We start from the raw sequence: 21,525 nt of genomic DNA on the forward strand, positions 1-21,525 counted from the left end.
CGATGACATAGTCCCTGACGAGCGCGTGAAAGAGGTCCACACCCACCTTCGCCCAGGGGGACGTCACCAGCTCATGGGGCAGAAGCATTTCAGGAGGTTGCGCTGGCTGAAACCTTTGGCAGGTTGGGCAGTTGAGCACCATATTGGCAATATCATCACTGATGCCCGGCCAGTATACCGCCTCTCGGGCCCTCCTTCTGCACTTCTCGACCCCCAGGTGGCCTTCGTGTAGTTGGTCGAGAACCAGCTTGTGCATGCTGTGCGGAATCACAATCCGGTCCAGCTTCAGAAGGACACCATCAATGATGGCCAAGTCATCTCGGACATTGTAGAACTGCGGGCACTGCCCTTTGAGCCACCCTCCCGTCAAGTGGCGCATCACACGTTGTAGAAGGAGGTCGGCCGCAGTCTCTCGGCGAATACAGGCCAGACTGGAGTCGTCAGCTGGCAGATTTGCTGATGTGAAGGCCACCTGCGCTTCGACCTGACATACGAACCCCCCCAAATCTGGCGGCGTGCTCACTGCTCTCGATAGGGCATCCGCAATGATAAGGTCCTTCCCTGGGGTGTAGACCAGTTGGAAGTCATACCTCCTGAGTTTAAGTAGGATGTGCTGGAGGCGAGGGGTCATCTCATTCAGGTCCTTGTTTATGATGCTAACCAGGGGGCGGTGGTCAGTTTCAACAGTGAACCGGGGAAGACCATACACCTAATCATGGAACTTGTCTAAACCGGTTAGCAAGCCCAGGCACACCTTTTCGATCTGCGCGTAGCGCTGCTCTGTGGGGGTCATGGCCTGCGAGGCATAGGCGACCAGGGCCCATGACAACGTGTCATCCCGCTGCAGGAGCACTGCTCCAATGCCGGATTGGCTGGCATCAGTCGAGATTTTAGCGGCATGAGACGTGTCGAAAAACGCCAGTACCGGTGCAGTGGTGAGCTTGAGTTTGAGCTCCTCCCATTCCTGCTGGTGTGTGTGCTGCCACTGGAACTCTGTGGACTTTTTGACGAGGTGGCGCAGAGCTGTCGTGTGGTAGGCAAGGTTGGGAATGAACTTCCCCAGGAAGTTGACCATGCCAAGGAAGCGTAGGACAGCCTTCTTGTCGGCCGGCTGCGGCATGGCTGTGATGGCGCTCACCTTGTCTGCATCCGGACGGACCCCTGACCGGGAAATGTGGTCCCCCCAGGAACTTCAGCTCGGTTTGCCCGAAAGAACACCTGGCTCGGTTGAGGCGCAGCCCATTTTCACGTATGCGTGCAAAGACGCGTTGGAGACGATAGATGTGCTCCTGTGGTGTGGTGGACCAGATGATGACATTGTCCACGTAGACGCGCACCCCTTCGATGCCTTCCATCATCTGCTCCATGATCCTATGAAAGACCTCGGATGCCGAGATGATGCCAAATGGCATTCGGTTGTAGCAGAACCTGCCGAAAGGGGTGTTGAAAGTGCACAGCTTTCGGCTGGACGGATCGAGTTGGATCTGCCAAAAGCCTTTAGAGGCATCCAGTTTGGTAAATATTTTCGCCTGGGCCATTTCGCTCGTGATCTCTTCCCGTTTGGTATGGGGTAATGTTCCCTCATAATATTGTTATTGAGGTCTTTTGGGTCAATACAGATCCGGAGCTCGCCGGAGGGCTTCTTGACACACACCATGGAGCTGACCCACGGCGTGTGCTCTGTGACCCTGGATAGGACCCCTTGGTCCTGGAGATCCTGCAGCTGCTGCTTGAGGCGGTCTTTGAGTGGGGCAGGGACCCTGCGAGGTGCGTGAATGACCGGAGTGGCGTCTGGTTTGAGCCAAATTCTATAGGTGTATGGCAGTGTTCCCATGCCCTCGAATGCCTCCTGGTTGTGGGCGAGGAGCGATTGGAGCTGTGCATTAAACTCTGCATCCGGGAAGTCAGACGTTCCGTCTGGAGAGAGAGAGTGGACTCGTTGCACGAGGTGGAGAGCTTTGCATGCCTGTGTGCATAGCAGGGAGGCCTTCGATGAGCCGACTATCTTGAATGAGGGTGTGGCCATGTGTGTGTTGTGTGTCACCTGGAGCTGGCAGGATCCCATTACTGGGATAACGTTCCCGTTGTAGTTGACCGTCCTGCACCGGGACGGCCGAATTGGTGGTCTGACCTTCATGGAGTAGAAGGCTGACCATGCTATGAGGTTGGCGGAGGCGCCAGCGTCCAGGCGGAAAGTTATCGGCGATCGGTTGACCGTCAGGGTGGCACACCATTCATCACCCGGATTGATCGTGTTAACTCGGTTTCCATCAATGACCGCAACACGGAAGGCGTCTCGGTCATCTGTGTCACCGGTCTGGATGTCGACTGGGCAAGATTCGTAATGGGGAGGCTGAATGGTCGGCACGTCCCTGCGAGGTTGTCGGAGTTGTGGAAGATTGACAGGTTGAGCTGCTCGACAGTGAGCAGCGCAGTGGTCCACCTTGTCACAGCGTAGGCATTGTCGGGTTCTTGCGGGACATTGCCGCTTTAAATGTGCAGCTCCACAGTTGCCGCACATCGTGACGTCATGACGTTCGTTGCGCCACTGCGCATGCGCAGTTCGGTCTTGCGTTGGGCGCGCCTGCGTATCACGTCCCTCAGTGTTGCCGTAGGTTTTGCCACGAACAAGCACGGGAGGCCCCGAAAAGCGCGCGAAATGGCCGACGTCGCCCGGGTCGCAGGCCGGGAGGAACACGATCGCCTGGACCCGTTCAGCCTCGTGGGGCACCTGGCTCGCTGATCCGGCCGCGTAGGACCCCCGCCGCGCCGATTCGGGTGCCTGAAATTGTGCATAGCGGCTAGTCGCGTTTTCGTGCAGGACACAGGCTTCGATTGCGGAGGCTAAGGTGAGACCTTTTAGTTTTAAAAGCTGCTGACGTAGGGTGCCCGAGGCGACCCCAAAAATGATCTGGTCCCGAATCATGGAGTCTGAGTAACCGCAGGACTGCGCGAGGATTCGGAGATGGGTAAGAAATGACTGAAAGGGCTCATCCTTACCTTGCAGGCGCTGCTGGAAGACATATCTCTCGAAGCTTTTTTTTACCTCGACGATGAAGTGTTGGTTGAGCTTGAGAAGGACTGTCTTGTATTTGGACTTGTCCTCGCCTTCCGCGAACACCAGGGAGTTGTAGACATGGATGGCGTGCTGCCCTGCAGTGGTGAGGAGGATGGCGATCTTTCTGGTGTCTGAGGCGCTCTCTCTTTCGTTGGCTTCCAGAAAGAGCTGGAAGCGCTGCTTGAACAGCTTCCAATTTACGGCAAGGTTCCCAGCGTCTTGCAGCGGCTGCAGTGTGTTGACGGTGTCCATGGCGCAGGATGGCAGATTTGTGGGTAGGTGTCAAATCACTCCTGGTATCATGAAGTGTTGGGTACTCTGATACACAGACAAACCAACACGGTTGCGAATGGTACAACACAGTTTTATTTCAATTAACTATTAACATGTTAAACTCTGGTATTCAGCACATGGTGAACCTCTGAGTGGCTGGCAATGAGGTCTGTGCCCTGAGCCCTCTCCTGCTCGAGTGCCCAGGAAGTGTCGTGTTCCCTGCTTTGTACTGTGTATGCTCTTGTCCGTGATTGGCTGTCGTATTTTGTGTGTTGATTGGTCCGCTGATCTGTCCATCATTATGTGTGTATGTATGTGCTGTGATGTTCACCTGAATATCATGACACGTTGGAGCCGACGATTTTACATGCCTTCATCTTGTAGCCCATTATGTCTTGCAGACCTTGCCATAGACGGCAGGGATCCGTGTGGCTAGCCTGGGATGCGAGCTTGGTCCGGTACTGTCTTTAGGCATCTTTGATGGATTTCTTTAGATCATATCTGGCTTTCAGATATGCAATTACTGTACAATAGAATTTATAGCTCAGAGAATTTGTAATGTAACCAATTTAATTCAGATCTGAAAAGTACTGTCAAGCAGTTCAGATGCAGAGTACAAAGCATCTTGTATGATTACACTACTACCTAACAGAAGCTGAATCAAATGCACTTCATGAAGTGATTATCATTTTGAATTTTGTAAGGACTGAATGTGCAAATGTGGTATGCGTTCACAGCTTGTTTAGGAGCCTATGAATCATCAACTATCCAGTATTTCTCAAGTAAAGAATGCTGGTTGGGATTCTCCGTTGGGCGACAGCGAAATCGCGAAACGCAATTTGGCGAAGAATCGGTTCCAACGGCAAAATCACAGTGAGCACCGATTTGACGACTAATCACAATTCTCCATCACATTGACAGCGGCATCAATGCATATCGGAACGCACGTACAGTAAACACCGTTTGCATATCATTAGGGGGCCCGAACCGGTACTCTCTGGGTCCTCCACAATTCTCCTTCTCCGATGGGCGAGTTCCCAATGGCACAGCTTACTGGTGCTTTTAAAAATCGTGAAACCGGCGTCGTGGCTGCTTGGGGAGAGAGAGAGAGAGGGTACAGAAAGTGTCCAACATCGCCATAGTTTGCTGACAGTTGTGCTGCTTGCCCGGGAACTTCTGCCGGGGCCAGAGGGAATAGCGGGGTGGGGGGGGCAGGAGCTGGGCTGAGGGGTTGGGGGGGTGGGTGGACACGGAACACCATTGCCGCAGCCGGCAAGGCAGCCATGCAGCTGCGGATTCCGCTGACTGCTCACTGTGAACTTAGTGCCACAGGTCGTATAGGCGATCCCCCCAGGCCACTCCCCTGGGTGCCCTCTGGTCCCAGCTGACCCATCAGCTGTATGGACGTGCCCCAGCACAACCAGTGCCATCTTGTTGGCTGGGATAAGTGTCTGTGGGATTTGAAATATGTATATGAGGCTGCAGCTTGTCGGCCTCCTGAGTGTCAATCACGGACCCAGCAAATCCTGGAATCGATTGTACTCCACGCGGCACCGCTGCTCGGCCCTTAACAGTAATGGAATCATCCAGGTGCGGCGCCAGTTTTGCTGTCGTGAAAGTCCAAGAATTCTGAATTGGCGCCAACACTTAATCTCAGAAACGGAGAATCCCACCCAAGACATTTGTATCCCTATTTTAGACATTAATATCCCATGTGTAATGTTAGGCATTAATAGAGTAACTTATGGAAACCAAATTGCTTCAGCATTGATAAAACTTGTACCGTTACCAAAGTATCACTTGTTTTATTATTTATTATATATGCAGTATAAAATAATTCCATATTTGACATTTATAATTAACACATGTGGTTTTTCAAAGTTCTGCAGAAATTGAATGGCATCTTTTGCGTCAATCATCCTTGCTGCAATCCATATCCATCAAACTGTGGCTCAACCAGGTAAATTGAACAGAAGGGCTCATTTTAATTAAAATGGTTTGACATTGGTATTGTTAGAAAAAAATGATTTTGCATTTCGAAATTCATATGTAGGATCCCAAATCAGATCATGTGGTCTCAACATTGCCTTCCAGTTGTTTGAGACTGTTTCTGTGTGGTAATGGGGAGGACATGATCTCACTAAGCGTCAAGTCTTCTCCACGGTGATATTACGGTTCAGCAGTGCCTGGAAGATTTATTGTCCTCTTCCAGGAGACACCAGGGCATTTCTGAGTGGTTGACACCTTTTTGGACTCGAAGGCGGAATTCCATTTTGTAACTATAATGTAATTTGACCGATTAACTTGGTCCAGTTTCAAATTGACACCTGGGAGATGAAAGAACATACTGCTGCTCTGTGCAACTCAATCCCTCTTTTTTCCTAATTTTGAAATCATTGAAAGCGTAACAAGAAATAATTAGAATGTGAAGATGCTTCTTCTGTCCATTCTAATTATGTTGCTCTGGCTGTTTGGAGTGGTGCCAGGCTCAGAGCCGATGTAGATCCCATCGAGTTCAGGAATTCCTTCCATAAATCTCTCCATCTCTCAACGTCTCAATCCTCCTTCAAATGCTCCTCAACCTTTTGTCACCTTTATGCCAGTTTCTGTGACTTGGCATCAATGTCTTTTTGTTAACACTCCTGCGAAGTGCCTTGAGATATTTTACTTAATTAAAAACACACAAAAAAAATCAAAGTTGATGTTGGCCTTAAGAAAGAAGATCCTTCAGGGAAAAGGTGGTCCATCCCAGAAATATCAATTGCAGTCAGAAGAACAGGTCAGACAGCTGCCCTTTAAAAAAAATGTACTTTGATTGTTTGGTGGTAACACTCTTTCTGAACTTCTATAGGTGTATCCATCTTTCTCCAACCTGTCTTGGGATTTGAGACTGGGACAGATGCTGGACAAAGTGTCTTTCACCACAAAGATTGTACGCCATATCCTGTGTGTAAATGTTAAAGCATTTAATGTTACATTCACTCAGGAAATTAGGATTTGAATATATTGTTAATGAATCACTGGTTTGGCCCAATTCTCTGACCTAAAACAAGCTGATTTCTTGAAACAGAGTTGACTTAGGGCAGTGAAGTGTTGGGTGCTCTGAGGTACAGACGAACCAACACAGTTGCGATTGGTACAACGCAGTTTTATTCCATTTAACTATTTATACATCAGACTTGGTACTCAGCACGTTGTGACGGTGTGAGTTTCTTGCTATGAGGTCCTGGCCCTGTGCTGCCTCCAGATGGACTGCCCAGGAAGTGTCGTGTTTCTTGTCTTATATTGTGTCTGCTCTTGTCTGTGATTGGCTGTCGTGTTATGTGTGCTAATTGGTCCATTGGTCTGTCTATCATTATGTATGTGTTATGATGTATGTTTGAATATCATGACGGGCAGCACGGTGGCCTAGTGGTTAGCACAGCTGCCTCACGGCGCTGAGGTCCCAGGTTCGTTCCCGGCTTTGGGTCACTGTCCGTGTGGAGTTTGCACATTCTCCCCATGTCTGCGAGGGTTTCGCCCCCACAACCCAAAAATGTGCAGAGTAGGTGGATTGGCCAAGCTAAATTGCCTCTTAATTGGAAAAATAATTGGGTAATCTAAATTTATATTAAAAAAAAGAAACCGAGTTGACTGTAGCACAAGTATGCATTGTTTGACCAACATTGTGAGGCATATAATCATATGTTGGAACCTTCATAGACTCCTTACAATGCAGAAGAAGGCCATTTGGCCCAGCGAGTCTCCACTGACCCTCAGAAAGTCCACCCCTCCTTAGACCCACTCCCCAGCTCCATCCCCTTACCACCTAACTTTGGACACTTAAGGGCAATTTACCATGGCCGAAGCACTTAACCTGCACATCTTTGCACTGTGGGAGGAAACTGGGACACAGGGGGCAAACCCAAGCAGACACAGGGAGAAAGTGCAAACTCCACACAGTCACCTGAGGTCAGAATCGACCCAGGTCCCTGGTCCCTGGCTGTGAGGTAGCCACGGTGCCACCATGTTGCCCATAAACCTGACTGTAAACCAAGAATATTATGGATATTTTTGTAATTTAAAAAATATTTTCTTCCTCTAGGTTCATTGGATTGTTTTGATCTTGAAAACGAAGGAAATGACAGATCAATTCTTGAAAATGAGGCATTTAAATTAACAACTTGCTTGGATTCATTGACCCCAGATGAAGATGACTCATTTACATTGCAATGCTACAAGAATACCGTTGAGCTTATAACTACTGATCAAGGACAGCAGATTCATTCAAATGGCCTTTTCCTTTGGTTTTTACCTGCAACACTAACAAATTCTGGCAATTACCGTTGCTTTTTGAGGTAAGTTTTGCTTTCTACTTCAAGTGGTAATGAGATACTAAATAACTTAACTCCCCCAGCTTTAAATAAAGCCACAAGTGACATCCTATGTCACTGCAACAAAGCTAATCTATCTTCTCATCCTTCTTGGCCTGTCAGCTGTCTTGAGCATGGTTTACCAGACCATCCTCCACAATCCCTCTCCACTGTAATCAAGCTGAGTGAAACTGCTTTTGCCTGGTTCTATTCTTATCTGATCATATCTAGTACCAATTGAAATAGTTTTTCTTCCCATTTCTGCTGCACTATCTCTAGTGTTCCTGAAGGATATGCCCTTGGCCAACTCCTACTTCTGATTTACCATGCTGCCCCATCCAAAAATGGAGGGTTAGTTTCACATGGACGCCCAGCTCTACCTCACTACCACTCCTCTCGGCTCCTCCACTGTTGTTTAGGACGTCGTCTGAGGCCCTCCCCCAATGCTCCGCCTCCGACAGGCCGAGTTCCCCATGGCGTGAGACACCTTTGTCCAGTGCCGCCACAGTCGGAGGGGGGTGCCGTTCCGCTGGCAGGGGGGGCTTCGGCAGGGGCTGGGGGCACTGGTGGGGGGGGTGTTCCAGGGGTCATGAGGGGGGGTTACAGGTGGGCAGTTTTTTATCAGGCCGCCGCCGTGCGCATGCGCGGCCACAGACCCGGCCATTCTGCGGCTGTATCCGCAGATAAAGCCTGCATGGCGGCTAGCCCCCCACCGGATGGAGGATCGGTATAGGCACGGCGCCGACTTTCTGGTTGTAACAGACCCTGTGGACATAGCCGCAGGATCGGAGAATCCAGCCCTATGTTCTCCTGCCGGAGCTAAATTAGCGGGAGCGCAAATCACCAAGCAATTCAGCATCTCTCACCATGCAACTTTGATGTGGAGATGCCGGCATTGGACTGGGGTGAGCACAGTAAGAAGTCTTACAATACCAGGTTAAAGTCCAACAGGTTTGTTTCGATGTCACTAGCTTTCGGAGCACTGCTCCTTCCTCAGGTGAATGAAGAGGTATGTTCCAGAAACATATATATAGACAGATTCAAAGATGCCAGACAATGCTTGGAATACGAGCATTAGCGATGTCACATGACAGACTGGGCATGGAAATGTAACACATTTACATTTGGGGCATGTGGGGCATGCACGGTCGCACAAGTGGATAGCACTGTGGCTTCACAGCGCCAGGGTCCCAGGTTCAATTCCCCGCAGGGTCACTGTCTGTGCGGAGTCTGCACGTTCTCCCCCTGTCTGTGTAGGTTTCCTCCGGGTGCTCCGGTTTCCTCCCACAGTCCAAAGACGTGCAGGTTAGGTGGATTGGCCATGTTAAATTGCCCTTAGTGTCCAAAAAGGTTAGGAGCGGTTATTGGGTTACGGGGATAGGGCTTAAGTGGGTCGGTGCAGACTCGATGGGCCGCATGGCCTCCTTCTGCACTGTATGTTCTATTTCTATGTTCTATGTACGTGGAGAAAGTGAACTCCACCACAGTAACTCTGATGGACTGAAAGTTTCTTAGTAAGCTCCACAAATACCCCAACAATCTGTCATACTCCAAAAACATCCATTTTTAAAACCTAGGCCTTTAGTAGAAGTGGCTGAATTTGAGGGGACATTCTGTTCAGGTGGATCATGATCTGCTGTGCCACCTTCAGTTTCTCCTCTACTGCCTTCATATTTACTAAGTTCAACACGTTGAAGGCCTGCCTCTTTGATTAGAATTTCCTGTTAAAATACAAATTTTATAATGCACACAAGTTGTTTTCTTTATCTATTCTTCAATATATTTTTCATGAAATCATTCTTTCTATTCAGAACTAAACTGCCTCTGCTCTTTAGTTCCTTTAATCCTAAGGAAATGTGCAAGGTTTGTTTATTCGCACCCATTCACTGCATTATTTCCACTGGCAGCTTTCCATCAAAGCCACCCAGTCTGAACTGCAATTAAACTCACAGGATTGAGTATTATACAGCTGAGATTTATAACCTACTACATTGATGCTGTTAGGGAGGGGGCTCATAAGAATTACGAGCAGACATGTTTTGAGACAACTAAATGGTTTAATTGAATAAAGCACTGATCTATTTAAATTTATAGGGTTATTATGTTGATTAGATTTATAACCGTGATCCAGATTTTATGATAATAGAAAAGCAAAATACTATGGATGCTGGAAATCTGAAAAAGAAAAGAGAAACTGGTGGATAAGCTCAGCAGGTCCGGCAGCATTTGTGGAGAAAGGGAAGCAGAGTTAACGTTTCGAGTCCATATGACTTTCACATGGACTCGAGACATTGGGCACGATTCAACGGGACAAAAACAGAGTCCCGTTTTGGGCACGCTTAGCAGGGCGTTTCTCGGTGCCTGCAGCACCGAAAGAGAACCCGCTATTCATTGGCTTGTTGCCGTTTTTTTTTTGCTTTGGTGGGGAATCCCCTGTTGAGGCCGCATTTACATCATTTCCTGCATTGATGAGCTCAGCCAGCAGGTGCAGGAAGCGCACTCACGGATTTGGGTGCCATTTTTAAAGGCCCATTCTGATGTTTTGACCCCCTCAGGGGTCCCCTCAGCCTCTGTACCCCTCCTCCCCCCCCCCACTGCATCCAACTTACCTTTTCTGGGGCCCTCAAGACCACACCCCATCTCTTATGGGCAAGACACCCTGGGCCCGATCCCTGCATGGGAAACCTGGCACCCAACCACCTTGGCACTGCCATTTTGCCAACCTGCAGTGTCCCTGCCAGCCAAGATGGCACTGCCAGGGTGCCCAGGTGGCAGTGCTGAAGTGCCCATGTGGCAGTGCCAAAGTGCTAGCGTGCCAGCAGGAGTACTAGAGTGCTCCCTGCCCAATGCCTGGCCACCTGAGGGCCTCCAATGACCTGGAAGATCCCTCCCCTGGTGCCGTTACACCTGGTCCATGTTTAAATCTGAAGGTGGCACAGCAGATCATGATCCACCTGAACAGAATGTCCCCTCAAATTCAGCCACTCCTACTAAAGGCCTAGGTTTTAAAAATGGATGTTTTTGGAGTATGACAGATTGTTGGGGTATTTGTGGAGCTTACTAAGAAACTTTCAGTCCATCAGAGTTACTGTGGTGGAGTTCACTTTCTCCATGTACATAGAAATAGAACATACAGTGCAGAAGGAGGCCATGCGGCCCATCGAGTCTGCACCGACCCACTTAAGCCCTATCCCCGTAACCCAATAACCGCTCCTAACCTTTTTGGACACTAAGGGCAATTTAACATGGCCAATCCACCTAACCTGCACGTCTTTGGACTGTGGGAGGAAACCGGAGCACCCGGAGGAAACCCACGCAGACATGGGGAGAACGTGCAGACTCCGCACAGACAGTGACCCTGCGGGGAATTGAACCTGGGACCCTGGCGCTGGTCCATATGAACCTGGGACCCTGGCAGTGCTAATGGCGCCCTGTCAACGTCTCTGAGGCACGGCCGCAAGGTCCCGGATGCCGGGAGAATTTGACACAGACATATTTATTTGAGCGTAATGGCTCATTTAAATCTGGATTACAACCCAATGAGCGGGAGATCCAGATCGTGAGATTTAATCGAATCTCACGAGACATTTTGAGCGCCGCGAATCTGGCGAGATTCAAAGGCCTCGACACGTCACCAAGTCGGCGTGACGAGGCCGATAAATTGCGCTAGTTAACATACTGTTTCTCTCTCCACAGATGCTGCCAGACCTACTGAGTCTTTCCAGCATTTTGTGTCAAGATTTTATGAGGTTACCTAATATATAACAATGATCAATATTTTCATTTCAAGAATAAAACATACTGTGTAATGGATGTTTTTCATATACAAGTACTTCAAATATCCCATGGCCAGTGCTTTCATGAGAGTTCACTTGAGCTACCTCAGGAAGAATCTCCCGGTTCGATACAGATTTATTGCCAAGCTATAGATTATTTTCAACCATTTTCAGTTCTGCAATGGTTCAAGGTATGTTTATCAGGAAATGCGTTTATGCAAATGAAACCATAAATGTACTGAGGACGATTTTCACTGGATACTTTAAGTATTAAGTAGATGGTCTAGATTGGATCTTAAGCCAAATAGCCAGTTTAGCCCACGTTTAGTGCAAGGCACCATTGCAGTAAAGGAGTTGAAGTGTATGTTAGGAACAGCCATCCAAAGGATTGTTAAGGGGCTGATTGCCATTATATTTCCTGCTCGCGATCATTAACAGAGCTGCACAACATTTTAGTGGATAGAATTTCATCGAACACATTTTCCTGCCATTGACCAGACGAGTGGGAATAAACATGTCATTGTGAGGATTTTGAGCACGACTTAAAGGCAAATCTCCTTTTACTGTTCACTTGCTGCTGGTGATTTGAGGAGTTATTGAAACAAATCAGCAACAAATGGCACAACTTAGAATTTGCCTCTCTGCTGACCCACTATGTCCGATGCCAGTTAGGTTTGTGAGGGTCGTCAGCAGGATTTAATGGTATCTCGTTGACTGCAATCAAATGGGAGAACATAAGCCTATTCCGTCATTGAATAAGAACATCATGACTCAACTCCACATCTCTTGATTCATTAATATCCAAAAACCTATCAATTGCTAACTTGAATATGCTCAATGGCTAAGTGTCCACAGATCTCTGGGGTAGAGAATTTTAAGGTTTGCAACCCTTTGACTGAAAGAATTTCTACTATGAGCCGTAACCTCCAATGGAATAGCAGTCGAGTCAGATTGGCTCTTTGCTTGAAAGTACGTACCTAGAAATCCAGATGATCCAAACTTTTTTTAAAAATGTTTTGATTAAGGGTTTTTCATATTATACAGAACAAAGATGAGCGTGAACATGCACTGAAAAAATATATATACATCGGATGCCTTTCATTATTTAAATTGGTTGCAGTTTCATTTTCGAATGGGCACTTAGTTTTAGTTGGATCCTTACTTCCCTCTCCCCCCATTCTTCCTGACCCCCTCTCCCCTTCTAGTCGTTTGGCGTGCCCACTTCGTTCATCGGGTCTTTTATCCTGTTCCTGTTGAGAAAGCGTGACACCGTGTATCCTGTTATGTATTGGGCATGGTTGGGCTCCATGCCTCTTTATTCTCCCCCCCCCCACCCCCTCTCCTACTCCCTCCCCTCTCTTTTCTTTTGTGTTGTTGTTTTACTGTGGCTTCCCCTCTCTCCCTCTAGCTTATCGGCTTTTGGCTACAAACATGCCTTAGAACAACTGGATGAATGGTTCCCACGTTTTACAGTAGCCCTCTTCTGACCCCCGGATGGCGAATAAAATTTTCTCCATTAGGAGAAATTCCGACAGGTTGGACAGCCAGCCAGCTACTCAGACAGCAGCTGGGTAGTGCTGCTGATCGCCAACCTAGCAGGATTCTCTCATGGGCGATTAGGAAGGCAAAGGTAAGGACATTGGCCCTCCTACCCATGACGATATCTGGCTGTTCTGATACCCTGAAGACTGCCACTCTCGGGCATGGCTCCATCCTCATCCCCACCTCGATAAGGCTGTCCAATACCCGACTAGTCTGGGGCAAGACCAGAGCATGTGGGCGTGGTTGGTTGGGCCTCCTTGCACCGTTCGCATTTGTCCTCTACCTCTGGAAAGAACCTACTCATTTTGGTTCTGGTTAAGTGGGCTTGGTGTACCACTTTCAGCTGCATTAGGCTTAGCATTGCACATGTGGAGGTGGAGTTGACCCTGTGCAGTGCTTCTCTGCAGAGTCCACACCCTATTTCAAACCCTTGGGCGGGAATCTCCCTTCTGGGGACTAAGTTCCCACACCGGCGGGAGGACCGACGCCAACCACTCCGCCGTCAACAGCCCCCAAAAGTGCGGAATTCTCCTTACTTTCGGGCACTAGGTGGACACTGGAGGGGTTGTCGCTGCTCCAGCCAGTGCCGAAGGGATGCCGCGAGTTCGTGCATGCGCCGAAGGGCCGGCATGATCTCACGCATGCGCGGAACCGCTGGCGTGGTTCCACGCATGCGCAGACCGGCCAGCGTATTTTGGCGCATGCGCGGGGGGGTTCTCCTCTCCGCGCCGGCCATTGCGGAGCCCTACAGGGGCCGGCGCGGAAGGAAGAAGTGCCCCCACGGAACTTGCCCGCCCGCAGATCGGTGGGCCCCGATCGCGGGCCAGGCCACCGTGGGGGCACTCCCCGGGGTCGGATCCCCTACGCCCCTCACGAGGACCACCCCCGCTGACTTACCTGCCAGGTCCCGCCGTGTGGGACCATACATAATCCACACCGGGGTAACTGGCCAAAAACGGATGGCCGCTTGGCCCATCAGGGCCTGGAGAATTGCCTGGGGGCCGCTGCTAACGGCCCCCGGCTAGCGTGGCGTGAATCCCACCCCCGCCCGACAAATGGCGCCGGAGAATACGGCAGCCGGCGTCGGGGCAGCGGGGCGGGATTCGCGCCACCCCCCCGGGGATTCTCCGACCCGACGGGGGTGTCGAAGAATCCCCCAATCGATCTTCCCCCCACTTTTGCCTCGTCTCATACAGTGGTGTGTGTGCCCATCCCAGTAGTCACCCATACAGGTTGCTGCAGTTCTCCCTCCCTAAGATATCTGCGTCCAATAGGTCCTCTAATCACAATTGTTGCCGTGGTCGTGGGTATCTCAGCTCGTTTCCCTCTGTCAGCTGCAACTTCTCTGTTAGTTCCTTGAGCGTTGTCAGTCTGTTTTCTGTGTAGAAGTCCCTAACTTTCAATGTCTCACCGACCTGTCTCCACCTTTTGAAGGTGGCATCCATTATGGCTGACGCGAACGTGTGGTTGTTGCAGATGGGAGCCTTAATGAACATTTTGGTTAATCCAAAGTGCTGTCGTAGTTGGTTCCACGACGGGAGTGTGGCTATCACTACTGGGCTAGTTGGGTGTTTGGTCGATAGGGATGGGAGTGCTGCCGTGGTCAGGGCCCGGAGGGAGGCCCCTGTGTAGGAGCCCTGCCCCATTCTCACACATTTGGCTTCCAGCTCCTTTATCCACCCCTTTACCCTTTCCGCTGTTGCTGCCGAGTGGGAATATTGCAGGTTTGGGAGGGCTAGGCCCCCATGGATCTCGTTCTCTGCAGGATTGTTTTGGGTATGTTAAGTGCTGTGTTCTGTCACCTTGTCTTTGCAATCATTCATACAGAACTGCTGGTGACTTAACTAGAATGATGTTTTATTGATTTAACACGTGGAGAGGTAATATACAGAATGATATACAGACTAAGTTACTGTTTGAGTTTCATGGACTCTCCTGGAACTACCTGATGTGCGCCTGTCCTATTGTACGCCTTACTATCAACTGTCGATAGTCGGATGTCAGATGACCTGTGTCTGGTGCCACCAGCCGGTTGGAGGTCTCACTGCTAACTATATACAATATTATTCACAGGCATATGACCACATCCCCACTTCCTTTGGAGATGTTACCTGGTACCGGTACATTTTGGCGATTGTCACCCTCAGTTGCTCTCCAGCCTTGCGTCTTGGGCAGAGCAATCGGTGGGTTCTGTCTAGTTCTGGTGGCTTGGGGAAGCTATGCCTCCCCACCAGATTGCCCAGCATCTGGGCCACATTGTCCGTGGGTCCTTGTCTTCGATCTCTTCCAGCAGGCCTACTATCCTTGCGTTCTGGCACTGTGACTGGTTCTCCTGATCCTCTATCTTCCCTCTCAGATTCCCCTGCGTTGCGACCATTCTCATTATTTCCTTTTCTAGAGTGGCGGTCCAGTCACTCTGGACTGTTTTCTTGTTCTTTTATGGTGTTCTCCTGGGCCTGCAGTGCCTTGACCAGGGCCACCTGCATGGTTGGCAGAACCTCCACAACTGCCACCCTGACCGCAACCTGGATACCAGCCTTCGTCTCCTCTTTCTATTCTCTTAGTTCCCTAGAAAGGAACATCCTCCATCCACCCTCTGGAGAGGGGGGAGCTCCTTGTGCGGTGAGCTGCTCCTTCTCATTTTGGAGTGGCCAGCACTTCGTCACTCCGTGCATCTGCCACTTGCTTCTCCCGACTTTTCCAATTCTCGTGTCTTTGCGGCCTCTGGAGTTGCTGTTATTTGGCATCTTCGTTGGTATTGTTGTCAGTTAGGATGCAGGGATACTTTTTTCCCTGTATTAGCGGGCTATTTCGAGTAAAAGAGCCTATTCTTGGGTTCGTAGCAGGAGAGCCACCTGACTACTAAGCACATCCACGTCACTGGAAGTCTAGGCAATCTGATCTTGTCTGACCTTCCGACTCAGGCTTGGTGAGATCAGTACAGTGCAGCATGCTCCCGGAGCCGACAGTCATGGGCAGCTCAGTTGCACGTAATAATACATGCCCCTTTTTCAACAACCAGATAAGTTTAAAAGACCAGCCAGTTTTAAGGGTCTCCACCCCCTACCTCAGTTCCTATTACTTCCGGGATTTGTTTTGAGTTTTGTACCATGAAGATAGATACATATGCTACATTACAGTTCCAGAGATACAATCTTAACACAGAGCTGATTACCAGGTTGAGAAGATGGAACTGTAGATGAGTGGTTAGGAGAGCACAGCAACATAGAGGTGCCCACTGAAAACTTGCAATTGGTCCAAAATATACTGTAGCCATAGCTGCAAGGCCAGCACTGCAGAAGGAATCGCTTCCACAGGAAGGTCAGCAATACCCTGCTGACCAGCGGATCATGCAAGGCTACTTTGTAGGATGCGCATTTATAGATAGTTTACTTTCATATCCTATTTTACTTTCCCATCATATTTTTGTTTTACTTATTTTACAATTTTTTGTTATGTTTTGCTGAATTTTAAAATCCTGACAATCCGTAGACAGATGACTCGTTTGGTAACATTACCCTTTCCTTTTAATTGAATGCTTTTCTTGTTCGCCATTTTCCCCATGGGATTTTTATTTCTTAAAAAAATGCATAATTATTGTTTATTGTGAAAAAGTTATTTTGATATTTGCCTTTGTTTATCTACCACTGTATCTTTTAGTCTAGTTTCCCAATCTACCTTAGTCAACCCACCTCACATAGCTCCGGGATTTGCTTTGAACAAAGAACAATACAGCACAGGAACAGGCCCTTTGGCCCTCCAAGCCTGTGCTAGTCATGATACCACACTTGGCCAAAGCCCTCAGCACTTCCTAGTGCCGTATCCCATTAAACACATCCTAGCCATGTATTTGTTGAGATGCCTTTTGAATGCCATTAATGTATCTGCTTCCACAACCTCCCCTGGCAGCGCATTCCAGGCACTCACCATCCTCTGTGTAAAAAATCTGGCTTGCACTACTCCTTTAAACTTTGCCCCACGGACCTTAAAACTATGCCCCCTACACCCTGGGAAAGCGTGCCTGCCCATCCACTCTCCATGTCCCTCATAATCTTGTAGACCCCTATCAGGTCACTCCTCAACCTCCGTCGTTCTAATGAAAACAATTCGAGTCTATTCAGACTCTCCGCATAGCTAACACCCTCCAGACCAGTGAGCGTCCTGGTAAACCTCGTCTGCACCCTTTACAAAGTCCCCACATCCTTCTGGTCGTGTGGCAACCAGAATTGTGCGCAATATTCCAAGTGCGGCCTTGCCAAGATTCTATACAACTGCAGCATGACTTGCCAGTTTTTATACTCGATGCCCCGACCAATGAAAGCAATCATTCCGTATGCTTTCTTGACTACCTTGTCCACTTGTGTTGCCACTTTCAAAGATCTGTGAACCTGTATGACCAGATCCCTCTGACTTTCCATATTCCTAAGAGTTTTGCCAGTTACTGTATATTTCCCCTCTGTTAGACCTACCAAAATGCATTACCACACATTTGTCCGGATTAAACTCCATTTGGCATTTCTCTGCCCAAGTCCCCAACCTATCTATGTCCTGCTGTATACTCTGACAATCTGACAATCCTCAACACTATCTGCCACTCCAAAAGCTTTGGGATTCACCTTAATCCTACTTGCCAAGAATTTTTCATGAGCCCTCCTAGCCCTCTTTCCTGTATAAGTACCTTCTTATTTTCTTTATACACCTCAAGAGTTTTGACTGTCCCCACCCTTCCAGACCTTACAAAAGCCTCCTTTTTCTTTTTGATGAGGTTCACAATACCCCTCATTATCCAAGGCTCCCTAAACTTCCCATACTTATCCTTCATTCTCTCAGGAGCGTGACTTTCCTGAATCCTAATCAACTGTCGCTTGAAAATGAAATTAATGAAAATCGCTTATTGTCACAAGTAGGCTTCAAATGAAGTTACTGTGAAAAGCCCCTAGTCGCCACATTCCAGCGCCTGTTCGGGGAGGCTGTTACGGGAATTGAACCGTGCTGCTGGCCTGCCTTGGTCTGCTTTCAAAGCCAGCGATTTAGCCCTGTGCTAAACAGCCCCATATGTCCGATGTTCATTTACCCTCCAACAGCCGCACCCAATCTAAATTCTTCAATTCCTGTCTAATGTTATCCTAATTTGCCTTTCCTCAGTTTAGGACCTTTACTCTCATCCCGATTCAAAAGTACCCTAAAACTTACGGAATTGTGGTCACTACTCCCAAAATGTTCCCCTACTGAAACCTCAATCATTTGTCCAGGCTCATTCCCCAATACCAGGTCCAGTACTGCCCAGAGTATATGGACTATCTACATATTGCATCAAGAAGCTTCCTGGATACACGTTACAAACTCTGCTCCATCCAAGCCCCTAGCACTAAGTGAGTCCCAGTCAATATCGGGAAAGTTAAAATTTGTTTGAGTTTAAGGCATTAGTTTCATACTTAACTGAATCACTTTCCAACTCAATAGAATAGTCGATCATATTTTGATCACTCGCCTCAGAGACTTCTTTACTGCAAGATTATTAATTAATCTTCCTTCATTGTACAATACTAGATCCAAAATAGCCTTTCCATAGCCTTTCCTTAGTTGATTCCTTGATTGAGTCATCTAGAAAATTATGTTGCATGCATTCCATGGGATTGTCCTCCAAACTGTCTGGAAAATTTAGTTTTGCCCAGTCTAAATGAAAATCAAAGATTCCCAAGATCACTATATTATCTTTGGTACATGAATCTTTAATTTCCTGTTGCACCACAAGTACTTTCATGGAGGCGTACAGACTACTCCTAGGAGGTCTTGTGGTGCAATGGGTGGCATCCCTGGGGGCGGCCTGCAGGGGGGGGGAGGGGGGATCCTTCACCGGGGGTTACCTCAAATGTGGGATGGCTCGCGATTGGTGCCCACCGATCGTCGGGCCGTCCTCTCTGAAGGAGGACCTCCTTTCTTCCGCGGCCCCGCAAGATCTGTCCGCCATCTTCTTGCGGGGCGGACCCGGAGAGGACGGCAACCACGCGTGCGCGGGTTGGCGCCGGCCAACCCGTGCATGCGCGGGTGACGCCAGTTATGCGGCGCCGGCTGTGTCATGTATGCGGCGCCGCCTTTATGTGGCGACAAGGCCTGGCGTATGTAGATGACGCGGCCCCGATCCTAGCCCATTGTCGGGGCCTGAATCGGTCGGGATAGGGGCCGTTTCGCGCCGTCATGAACCTCGACGGCGTTCACGACGGCGTGGGCACTTCGGCGCGGGAGTGGAGAATCCCGCCCATGTATCTGGACAACATTGATCAACTGCAGCAAAATACCAACTATGCTGGAAGTCTGAGATAAAACAGAATATACTGGCTAAACTCATCAGGTCAGGTAGCAAATGGGGGAAACACAGGCCAGTGACAGGCATTATTTCAGGTGGGACAAGAAAATTTGGAGAGTGACCGGAACTTTTGGTTGCTATCCAAATGTTCCTGTCCCACCCGCAAACAATGCCCGCCACTGCTGGGGCTGGGAAATCCCAGCCATAATTAATGGCTTGAAATGTTAGTGACACACCGTGGATCCCACTAATGTAGAGGAATGGATTAATAGATTGGTTATGGCAATGAGTGATGTAGGTCATGGTGTAAGTCATGATATAGCAGTGACACCAGTGTTATTTGTTAGAGGCTCTGCACAGCAGATAGCACAGACAGCACACAGGAGAGATTTTTAAAATTATCAATTTAGAGTACCCAATTCTTTTTTTTTCAATTAAGGGGCAATTTAGCATTGCCAATCCACCTAGCCTGCACATCCTTTGGGTTGTGGGGGTGAGACCCATGCAAACACATACACTCAGGAGAGATGTACATATCCAGTACTCTGTCTTTATATATTGTACAGACTGTAAATAAACCAGATTGAAGTAACCAGCTGAACCAGGCAACAGTCTCTCTAGATAAGACACACTCTGATACCAGTATGTGAAACATGGCCCAGTCGTTGTGACATCAATCTGTCCAAGAGTTGGCGCCAATGACGGAACACCCACAGCCCACAACTGGAACAAATCCTGGTCAGAACAACAATCCGCAAGTGTACCTGAGCAGGAGAGCAACAGAAAAGGGTAGCGATAGTGGCACTAAACAAGGAGTCACTGCCCTATCCTGCTTGTTTGGAAGTTTTGAGAGCCCACAAGGAGGCCAACATTGGAAGACATAGAACATAGAAAAATACAGCACAGAACAGGCTCTTCAGCCCACGATGTTGTGCCGAACCTTTGTCCTGGATTAATCATAGATTATCATAGAATTTACAGTGCCGACGGAGGCCATTCGGCCCATTGAGTCTGCACCGGCTCTTGGAAAGAGCACCCTACCCAAGGTCAACACCTCCATCCTATCCTCACAACCCAGTAACCCCACCCAACACCAAGGGCAATTTTGGACACTAAGGGCAATTTATCATGGCCAATCCACCTAACCTGCACATCTTTGGACTGTGGGAGGAAACCGGAGCACCCGGAGGAAACCCACACACATACATAGAACATAGAACATAGAAAATACAGCACAGAACAGGCCCTTCGGCCCACGATGTTGTGCCGAACCTTTGTCCTAGATTAATCATAGATTATCATTGAATTTACAGTGCAGAAGGAGGCCATACGGCCCCCTGAGTCTGCACCGGCTCTTGGAAAGAGCACCCCATCCAAACTCAACACCTCCACCCAACACCAAGGGCAATTTTGGACACGAAGGGCAATTTAGCATGGCCAATCCACCTACCCTGCACATCTTTGGACTGTGGGAGGAAACCGGAGCACCCGGAGGAAACCCACGCAGACACGGGGAGGACATGCAGACTCCACACAGACAGTGACCCAAGCTGGAATCGAACATGGGACCCTGGAGCTGAGAAGCAATTGTGCTATGCACAATGCTACCGTGCTGCCCTTAAGAACAAATTAATCTACACTATATCATTCTACCGTAATCCATGTACCTATCCAATAGCTGCTTGAAGGTCCCTAATATTTCCGACTCAACTACTTCCACAGGCAGTGCATTCCATGCCCCCACTACTCTCTGGGTAAAGAACCTACCTCTGACACCCCCCCTATATCTTCCACCATTCACCTTAAATTTATTTCCCCTTGTAATGGTTTGTTCCACCCGGGGAAAAAGTCTCTGACTGTCTACTCTATCTATTCCCCTGATCATCTGATAAACTTCTATCAAGTCGCCCCTCATCCTTCTCCGTTCTAATGAGAAGAGGCCTAGCACCCTCAACCTTTCCTCGTAAGACCTACTCTCCATTCCAGGCAACATCCTGGTAAATCTCCTTTGCACCTTTTCCAAAGCTTCCACATCCTTCCTAAAATGAGGCGACCAGAACTGTACACCGTACTCGAAATATGGCCTTACCAAGGTTTTGTACAGCTGCATCATCACCTCACGGCTCTTAAATTCAATCCCTCTGTTAATGAACGCGAGCACACCATAAGCCTTCTTCACAGCTCTATCCACTTGAGTGGCAACTTTCAAATATGTAT

General features: G+C 48.8%; 1 pseudogene; it reads left to right on the forward strand.

The window, feature by feature from the left end:
* Positions 1-5,227: 5,227 nt before the first annotated feature.
* Positions 5,228-21,525, forward strand: part of LOC140391325 (interleukin-1 receptor type 1-like) — a 125,648-nt pseudogene continuing 109,350 nt past the window's right edge.

The sequence above is a fragment of the Scyliorhinus torazame genome, chromosome 15 (assembly GCF_047496885.1).
Source record: "Scyliorhinus torazame isolate Kashiwa2021f chromosome 15, sScyTor2.1, whole genome shotgun sequence".
In the NCBI taxonomy this organism is placed as follows: domain Eukaryota; kingdom Metazoa; phylum Chordata; class Chondrichthyes; order Carcharhiniformes; family Scyliorhinidae; genus Scyliorhinus; species Scyliorhinus torazame.